We start from the raw sequence: 10,377 nt of genomic DNA on the forward strand, positions 1-10,377 counted from the left end.
CTATATAGCCTACTATCATTATGCTTCCATTTGTCATGCACGTATTAACGTAATGAAGTGTATTTTATTTGTTCGGTGCTTTTGGAATGTAGCTTCAAGGGTGGCTCAACGGATTTTGTGGCCTAGCCAAAACATATTAAAAGGTCCTTAATTTTTTTTTTGTTGTAAAATCCATATGATAATGAGATACAAAGCAAACTCCTGCGATTTTGGCCTAGTGCAATTAAGTGTACAATACGCGATGTGTGAATTAGGTGCACGTCACATGTTGGAACTGTAACGATCCGACCAGTCGTTTTGAGCTTTTGCACTTCGCTCGTCAATTCTCGAGCATGACTAGCCCTGTGTGATGTATTACGACTTATGTAAATCGTCGATTTTGGTTTTCAGGGTAATCAGAATGGATTTGGAAGACCAGTTCTCAGCTTGAAGCTTAAAAATTTGAAAGGTTTGACCAAGATTTGACTTTTAAGTATTCAATCTCGGATTCAGATTTTTATGATTTGGTTAGCTCTGTTAGGTGATTTTGGACTTAGGAGCGTGATCAGAATGTATTTTGGAGGTCCGTGGTAGATTTAGGCTTGAATTAGCGAAATTGGAAATTTGGCATTTTTCGATCGGCAATGGAAATTTTTATATCGGGTCGGAATGGAATTCCGGAAGTTGGAGTAGGTCCGTTGTATCATTTGTAATGTGTGTGCAAAATTTTAGATCATTCGGACGAGGTTTAATAGACTTTTTGATCGAATTCGGAATTCAAAAATTTTTGAAATTTTTAGGCTTGAATTCAATCAACAAAGATATAAAAAAAGATATAAAATTCATTCGAGACACGAACACCTTGTCTTAATGCTAAGCAGTACTATTTTATTGTAGAAAATAATAATTCAAGTACAATTAACACAATATTTAATCATATATAACCGTACAAGTTTAAATGTATCTATCAATCTATACTCTATATTATATTAGAAAAATGAATGTCCTTAGCGAAATATCGTTTGCCTTTTTATCCTTTTACTAATAAACTTTACACTAGATAAAATAGTCATTTTATTATTTTTCTACTATTTAGGAATAGTCATTTAATTAAGTCTCTAATATTTAAGAACAATCATTTATTATATTTAGAAATAATCATTTAAGTAGAACTTTGTAATCAACTAAATTTTAGTTATTAGATCTTTCCTTATTTGAAATATTTAGGAATTGTCGATTAAAATTTTTACCTTATTAAAAAAAAAAAAGAGAGAGATAAAGAAACTATAGCTCTAGAAAAACGTTATACTTGGAAGACAGTATAAAAATATAATAACCCTCAGAAACTAAATAAAGAAAACCAAGTTATGGATGAACTAATTACTCTGGAGCTTTTAATGATTTAATAGAAGGAAAAAAATTCATTCTTGAAATCATGAATCCTACAAAGACTTTGACAAAAAATAATTCATATTTATATATTACTTCAGTGACTTTATCTTAATTAATAAAGTATAATCTTATTACTATGAATTCTAATTCTTCTTCTTTCAATTAGAGTAAAATCCAGTTTACCCCCTTAACCTTTAAGGCTTGGGAAACTATACCCCTTTTACATTTTGAATAAGAACGGCAACCCCCTTATAATCAAAAATCAGTTGAAAAAGAAAAACTATTATCACTAAAAATAAAAATTCAGAATAAACCCTCTTTTTGGAGGGAATAGTTTTGGCGCTAGTACATTCCCAGTAACTTAAAAAAATGAACATATTGGAATATTTTTCATTCCCTACCATTAAATAAATAAAAGTACCAAAGAAATGCAATTGTTAAAGGACAACAATGAACATGTTGGAATAAACTCAATCACTCATTGAATATGTTAAAAAATATCATGACCATGCAAATTCAATTGTTCCAACGCATATATGCCTTGATTGGGTGATCCAAAGAACTTCAATTGTAATCGAAATTGAGAAAATTAGATGATCCATCACAATTTGGACTATTAATCAACGAACATCCTTGATGCAAAGTCAAGGAGGCTATCCCACTCACTAGATGGGTTTCCTACACTATTTTGGACAACTCGTCCAGTTGCTGACGCTTGAGTTGAGAAAATAGCATCTCCAAAAGGTGTTGGTTGCCTGTGCAATTGAGATGTTCCAAGTTGTGTAGCTGAAGAAGCAATTTGACTTGGTCTAGGTGGTTGAACCTTAAAAACCAAAAGTTACAATTAGGGTAGAAAATTATTGATAAAACATCTATTATTAACATATGGTATGAAAAATACCCTATTATTACCTGTGAGGCCAGTACAAATTGGTTCATGTTTGACATTCCAATACCATTCCAGCCCCTATTCCACAATATGGACCATGTCTATTTTGCTTTCCCATTCCTCTCGCTCTTCCTCTGCCCCTGCCTCTACCATTCATGGACTGCAAATTAGTTGCTCCCCTGCCTCTAGTTGTTGCTCTACCATAGCTATTATTATTTATCTCTATTTCTATTCCTCTTTCCCAACCTCTAGAATTAGTGGGCAACTTATTAAGCTCACTCACACCATTAGCACCTCTTCCATTGTTCTATTGAACACACACACACAAAAAAAAAAAAAAAAAAAAAAAGCCAAATCAAGTATAAAAAGAAAAAAGAGGAAAAATAAAAAGCTTAAGCTAATCAAGAAAAATACCTGAACAATTCTTTTTTGCCTTGGCTTGCTGGGATTTTTGCATGTCTTTTTATTGTGCCCGATCTCATGACAGTTGTTGCATTCATGAGGATAGTCAAACTTCCTCACCTTGTTGGGATTTATTGGTTCATCTATACCTTTTTTCCTGCTCTTTCTTGGTCTTCCGGATTTATTATATGAAGCTTCAGGTGATAGTGTTGTGATTCTCGGATCAATATGAAGATTATTTGGGAGGAAAAACAACTCTATTTCACAAGAATATACACCAAGAATTTCTCTCTACAAAAAAACCTCACCAAATTCTCTTTTTGTTCTCACAATCTCTTCCTCGATTGTATTTCAATCTCTCTGGATTGATCTTTCTGTGTAAAACATAAGGCTCTATTTATAGCCTTAAAGAAGGTGGTTGGTGGTTGAATTCTTCATTCAACAATGGAGGCTTCAACAATTGTGGCTTCTAGAATGGGTTGGTGGCTTCAACAATGGTGGGCTTCTAGAATTGGTAGTTGGCAGCAGCTGAACTTATCAATTCTCCCCCTTCAGCTGCATTCCAACACAGCTACTATTTGAAAGTTATTCCAACTATGTCTCTGCACATCTCTAACTTTTCTTGAGTGACCACCTTTGTTAACATGTCTGCTGGATTCTCCTTCGTATGGATCTTCACTAATTTCAACAGTTGTTGATCCATCACCTCGCATATCCAGTGATAGCGAATGTCGATGTGCTTTGTCCGAGAATGATACATTGAGTTTTTGCTTAAATCAATTGCACTTTGACTATCACAATGTATCTTATACTCTGTTTGATTTATCCCTAGTTCTTGGAGAAACCGCTTTAGCCACAACATTTCTTTTCCAGCTTCCGCTACAGCAATATATTCTGCTTTAGTTGTGGATAGTGCAACACACTTCTGCAATCTTGACTGCCATGACACAACTCCCCCTGCAAAAGTATAAACATATCCTGAGGTTGATTTTCCTCCATCAGGATCTCCGGCCATATATGAATCTGTATAGCCTTCCAAGACTGGATCAACTCCTGCAAAGCACAGACTTGATTTTGAAGTACCTTTAAGATACCTGAGAATCCACTTAACTGTCTCTCAATGTTTCTTTCCAGTGTTAGAAAGAAAACGATTTACCACACCTACCGCATGTGCGATATCTGGCCTCGTGCAAACCATGGCATACATCAGACTTCCAACTGTTGAAGAATATGGAATTGTAGACATCTCCTCAATCTCTTTCTTGGATGAGGGGCACAAACTCTTGCTCAACTTGAAGTGATTTGTCAAAGGGGCACCTACCGGTTTGGCATTACTCATATTGAACCGTTTGATCACCCGTTCAATATAATTTTCTTGAGATAGCCATAACTTTTTGTTTCTCCTATCTCGAGTTATCTGCAATCCCAAAATATGCTGAGCTGGACCTAAGTCTTTCATTTCAAAGGACTTAGAGAGTTCTTTCTTCAACTGTCTAATTTTTGTTGCATCTTGTCCGACGATCAACATGTTGTCTACATAAAGTAGAAGTACAACAAAATTGTCATCCGAAAATCTCTGAATGTAAACGCACTGATCTGCAACAGTCCTTTTATATCCTTGACTTACCATAAATGAGTCAAACTTTTTGTACCACTGCCTCGGTGCTTGCTTTAGGCCATATAAACTTTTCGTAAGCTTATAGACGAGGTTTTCTTTTCCTGAAACCTCAAAACCTTCCGGCTTCTCCATATATATTTCTTCATTTAGATCACCACGAAGAAATGATGTCTTGACATCCATTTGTTCAAGCTCCAAATTCAAACTGGCTACCAATCCAAGGAAGATGTGGATTGAAGTCAATTTTACGACTTGTGAAAATATTTCATCAAAGTCAATTCCCTTTTTCTGTAGGAATCCTTTGACTACTAACCGGGCTTTGTGCTTCACCACCTTTCCTCTGCTATCTTTCTTGAGCTTGAATACCCATTTACTCTTCAGTACCTTCTTTCCTTGTGGAAGCTTCACAATCTCATAAGTTTTGTTTTTCTGTAAAGAGTTCATCTCTTCGGTCATTGCTTGCAGCCATTTTTATTTATCCTTATGAGATATAGCTTCATGGAAACTCTCTGGTTCTCCATCTTCAGAAAGTAGAATATACTCGGTTTCTGGGTATCATGGAATTTGACCTCGTTCAGATCGACGAGGTTGTTGATTATTAGCTTCAGGAGGTGTACCGTCATCGTTCCCCTGTGATGGTTCTGTAGTTTCTTGAGGGGTTTGTGCCTCCCCCTGCCAAACATCCTCATGTTCTACTTCTGGTACTACTTCATGCTCCCCCATGCTATTTGTGTCAAATTGCAATGGTAGTGGATCTGGACCAACTATTTGGGCACTAGAACCTCTTTCATAAGACATTGTGGGCTTTTCAATATCTTCAATTGTCTGGTTTTCGTAGAATACAACATCCCCACTTCTGATCACCGTCTTCTGTATTGGATCCCATAATATATACCCAAATTCTTCATCTCCATAGCCTATGAAGATACATGGTATAGTTCTACCATCAAGCTTCTTCCTGAGCTCCTTGGATACATGTGCATGTGCTAAACAACCGAATACCCTTAAGTGAGAATATGAGGTATTCTTACGAGACCATATTTTCTCTGGAACCTCAAAATTCAACGGGGCTGATGGTGACCGGTTGATTAGGTAGCAGGCGGCACGAACAGCTTCTCCCCAGAATGGCTTAGACAGTTTTGCCATACTGATCATACTTCTGACTCTTTCCATAATTATCCGGTTCATTCTCTCGGCTACTCCATTGTGTTGTGGGGTGCGTGGGACCGTCTTTTCATGTCGAATACCTTGTCTCTTGCAATAGGAATCAAACTCCTTGGAAGTATACTCGCCTCCATTATCTAAGCGAAGGCATTTTAATTTCTTTCCCGTTTCACGCTCTACCATGGCATGAAATATCTTAAAAAATTCAAAAGCCTGGTCCTTTGTCTTTAAGAAGTACACCCACACCTTTCGAGAAGCATCATCAATGAAAGTCAGAAAATACCTATTGCCGCCAAGTGATTTCTCCTCCATGGGACCACAAATATCAGAGTGTACCAGACTGAGTAACTCTGATTTTCTGGTTGAAGAAAATGTAAAAGAGACTCTATGTTGCTTTCCGAATAAGCAATGATTACAAGGGTCTAAAGCAGCATTCTTGTCCATTCTGATAAGCTGCTTTTTCGTTAGAATTGATATCCCCTTTTCACTCATGTGACCGAGTCTCTGGTACCACAGGTTTTGAGACACCTCTTTTTCCATAACATTGAGGCTGTCTGAACATACCTTCACATGAGTTTTATATAAGTTGCCACAAATATGTCCTCGAGCGAGAATCATAACCCCTTTCAGCAATTTCCATGTGCCTTTTCCGAAATAACTTTCATAGCCCTGTTTGTCAAGAGCTATACCTGATATTAGGTTTAGACGAAGATCTGACACATGACGGACATCCTTCAATATCATTGTACTCCCGATATTTGTTTGTATTTTGATATCACCAATTCCAACTATCTCACAGGAAGAAGTGTTCCCCATCTTCACTACTCCAAAGTCTCCTGCTTTGTATGTTGTGAAGAAATCTTTTCGGGATGTGGCGTGGTATGATGCTGCAGTATCTACCACCCATTCGTTTTCTTCTTGACTTGAGACGTGAAGGCATGTCTCTTCTTGGATGGAACAAATGGCTACCTCTCCGTGGGTAGTGACTAATGCATTTCCATCCTTCTGCTTCAACTGCTCCTTCTCCTTATGCAATTTTCTGCAGTTCTTCTTTAAATGGCCCTTTATTCCACAGTGGTAGCACGCATAAGATGACTTCCTACCATTTGTGGATTTTCCCCTACTCTTGCTTCTCCCTCTCCTCTTATGTTGACTTCTTTCGTGTTGTCTCCCTTTTTTTGTAATAAGGGCATGCGACTCACCATGATCAATGTCCTTTCTTTTGGCTTCTTCATTAAATAAGGCATCTTTAACCATAGACATGGTCAGATTTCCACTAGGAGCTGAGTTACTGAGAGAGACTACCAGCGTCTCCCAGCTATCAGGAAGAGAACTAAGAAGTAGTAGGGCTTGCATCTCATCCCCGAGCGGCATGTCAACAGACGATAATTGATTTATCAAGCTCTGAAACTCACTGGTATGCCCGGCAACTGAAGTTTCGTGCTTTAACTTCAAATTTACCAAACGCCTCATCAACAAGGCTTTGTTCCTAGCGGTCTTGGCTTGATACATCCCTTCTAACTTCACCCAGAGGGCATACGCGTCTGTCTCTTGTGAAACATGATGAAAAACGCTATCGTCAATCCATTGTCGAATTTGCCCGATAGTTTTTTTGTTTAATTTCTTCCACTCTACTTCTTTGGTGGAATCGGGGTTCTTACCCTTTGCTTCTATGGGATCAAACAAATCTTTACAACTGAGGAGATCTTCCATCTGAGGTCTCCACAATGTGTAATTTGTGGCAGTAAGCTTATCATAGCTCCAGATGATGATGACTCTTCCATTATATCTTTAAAATGGCTTGGTCAAAATTTTTGGAGTAGAATCTCACCAAACGGATCTCACCAACGTGTCCGTAATGGTGAAAATTGGTAGGATTGACTCTTCTTGGGTCAAAATAGGGCCTCCAGAAAATTTTCAAAATTTACACCAAACTTTTGGGGGTTAAATCGAAAATATACTGAACTTGTAGGGCAGATTTATAATTTCAGTAACTTCAAGGGTTATTTCATAAATTTTCAGAAATTTATGATGACTGGGCGCTGACTAGATGCTGATTGGACGATGACGTGGCGCTGACTGGGCAATTATTATTCATCATCTTCTTCATTGGACAGAAGAAAAAAAATAGTAAAATTTAAATTGCCATAACTTCTTCGTTTTAGTTTTGTTTTGCCTCCGGAAAATTGCGTTGAATTCGTATCGACGCAAGGAATCTAATGAAATGATCAAAACACACCGAAGATCATGTTTTCGAAAAACGTAAATCCGGGTTGAAATTTTCAGTGTTCCGATATTTCTCGATGAACACAGAATCGAAGGCTCTGATACCACTTGTTGTGATTCTTGGATCAATATAAAGATTATTTGGGAGGAAAAACAACTCTATTTCACAAGAATAGAATTACAGAGAATTTACACCAAGAATTTCTCTCTACAAAAAAACCTCACCAAACTCTCTTTTTGTTCTCACAATCTCTTCCTGGATTGTATTTCAATCTCTCTGGATTGATCTTTCTGTGTAAAACATAAGGCTCTATTTATAGCCTTAAAGAAGGTGGTTGGTGGTTGAATTCTTCATTCAACAATGGTTGCTTGTAGAATGGGTTGGTGGCTTCAACAATGGTGGGCTTCTAGAATTGGTAGTTGACAGCAGCTGAACTTATCAGATAGAATAGGATCACCCGCTGCAATGTCCCATTGTGATTGATCTGGTATTGGAATAATTGTCCCAGAATAAGCTTTTTTGAATGTCGAAACATGGTAAAATGGATGTACAAAGTCTTCTGGTTCACGAAGAGCAGTCATTATGGCGCTAACTCCGTGTCTACATGATATACCTGTTACATCCCATTCTCTACAAGTACATACCTTTTCCTTGAGTTTTGTCACGTATATTTCCAACCCTTCATGAACCTCCCAAATTCCATTTCCAGCTTCTATTGGTTCACAATCTAAAGTTTGTTCTTTGGTCTCTTCAATCTTGTCCATGATCCTTGGACAAACTAGTCCATCGTAATCTTTAATCCATTCACATCTTTCTTGCAACCTACACATCATCTTTCTTCGAATGATCTCCAACATGGTTAGTATTGGTTGGTCTCTAGCTTCTTGAATCCAGTGGTTAAAGATTTCACAGATATTATTGCTCAACATACCACATTTTGGCAATGTTGAAAAAGCTGACTTACTCCACTGGTTGGCTCCAATTTTTGATAACCATCGATGAGCTTCTGTATTTTCTTTCTTGATCAATTCCATATACTTTTCAAAATCTACAATAGTATATGATCTAGCTGCTGCCCACATCAAGTCTTTCAGTTTTTTATCTTTGAACCTAAGTTTGAAATTGGCATACAGATGCCTAACACAGAACCTGTGATGAACATTTGGCATAACTTTCTTAAAGGATTCAAGGAGACCCTACAAAGTAAATTATGCAATATTAGCTATGGAAAAAAGGAAGAAAAAAAGAAGATAAGTTTATGTATAAAACGATAGATGCGTACCTTTTGTCTGTCAGACATAAAAGTCCTACATAATGAATTTCCAATGTTACCTTGTCCACCATGATTTCTGTAGGATAAGTAAAGTTTGAATAATTGAACTCTCGTAATAATTTTAATATACAAAGAATGCACATAAATAAAATAAAATTTTACATAACAACAGTTTTTTCATCTAATAGTCAGAAGAATCTCAATTTTTTTATTTATTTAAGGTGACTATCTTTTCTTGAACTTTGATATATGATTTTCCCTATTACATGAATTTTAGGAATGACCTCAAAATAAAAATAAAAATTCAAGCAAGGAAACTCAAGTATTATTTTGGATGAACATATTACACTTCACCTTATAGTAAAATGCCATGTTAGGCTAGCAAGACACTGGAAATCTTCAAATGAAAGTGAAAGTGTTTGAATAAATTTGCATCGATTTGGTGCAAATGACGAGGACCCCAAGAATCCCAATTGAGAAGATATAGACAAAAAAACCTAGAAGTGAAGCTCTCGGGTGGAATTCCTTGCTGTTGGATCGAATAAATATGGATTCGTCGATGAAAATTGACAAAGAGACAGATACTGGATTGGATAGATAAAACTTTACCCACTTGTAAATCAATATATATAATGAAAACATTCTTAAGTGAAAATAAAAAAGTGAAACAGATGTGTAGTATCCGCTCACAAGATATTGAGCAAGAAGTTGATTTTGAGAAAGAATAGAATACCCCCACTGTTGCTGAGCAGTACCCATGGTTTCTCAACTGATAAGGCCGACGGACTCCATTCATACTGTAGTATTTTAATATTTGTATTTTGTCTTTTGAAACATAGAATGTGGCAAATAATATTATAGTAAGAATATACTATTATAAAAATATATACTGACTTTCGAACTTGTGCACAAGCACAAAACCTCAGATATGGCATTATATTGTAACAATGAAAACGGTTACTCACCTTGAAAAGTTCGACTGGTTTCCAGTTGACTCTAGGTTTTTCCCAAAGTTTTATGCCAAGCTTTTGCTTAAAAGTTAAAAGTAAACACGGTAATTTCTGCTAATTTCCATAATATAGTGCCAAACATATTCTGGCGCCAAAACTATTCCCTCCAAAAAGATGGTTTATTCTGATTTTTTATTTTTAGTGATAATAGTTTTTCTTTTCCAACTGATTTTTTATTACAAAAGGGTTGCTGTTCCCATTCAAAATGTGAAGGGGGTATAGTTTGCCCTAAAGGTTAAGGGGGTAAACTGGATTTTACTCTTTCAATTATCTAACAACAAGTTCATGTTTTCATAAAAGGAATAAAAGAAAGAATAATACTAAGAGGAAAAACAAAGAGACACCAATATGCGTAATACTCATTTTTTATAAAAAGTAAAAAAAAAAATCTATATAAAGCTATTAAAAAAAAAGGTGTTCTCG

At 36.3% G+C, this 10,377-nt stretch overlaps 1 long non-coding RNA gene across 1 annotated transcript; it reads right to left on the reverse strand.

Moving 5' to 3' along the window:
• Window positions 1-1,715: 1,715 nt before the first annotated feature.
• LOC142182532 (uncharacterized) lies at window positions 1,716-3,114 on the reverse strand. Its single transcript, XR_012711337.1, has 3 exons — window positions 2,675-3,114; window positions 2,284-2,567; window positions 1,716-2,194 (listed from the first exon to the last, which is right to left on the reverse strand). It is a non-coding gene; the product is annotated as an uncharacterized LOC142182532 (long non-coding RNA).
• Window positions 3,115-10,377: the final 7,263 nt, after the last annotated feature.

Source organism: Nicotiana tabacum, chromosome 7 (assembly GCF_000715075.1).
Source record: "Nicotiana tabacum cultivar K326 chromosome 7, ASM71507v2, whole genome shotgun sequence".
In the NCBI taxonomy this organism is placed as follows: domain Eukaryota; kingdom Viridiplantae; phylum Streptophyta; class Magnoliopsida; order Solanales; family Solanaceae; genus Nicotiana; species Nicotiana tabacum.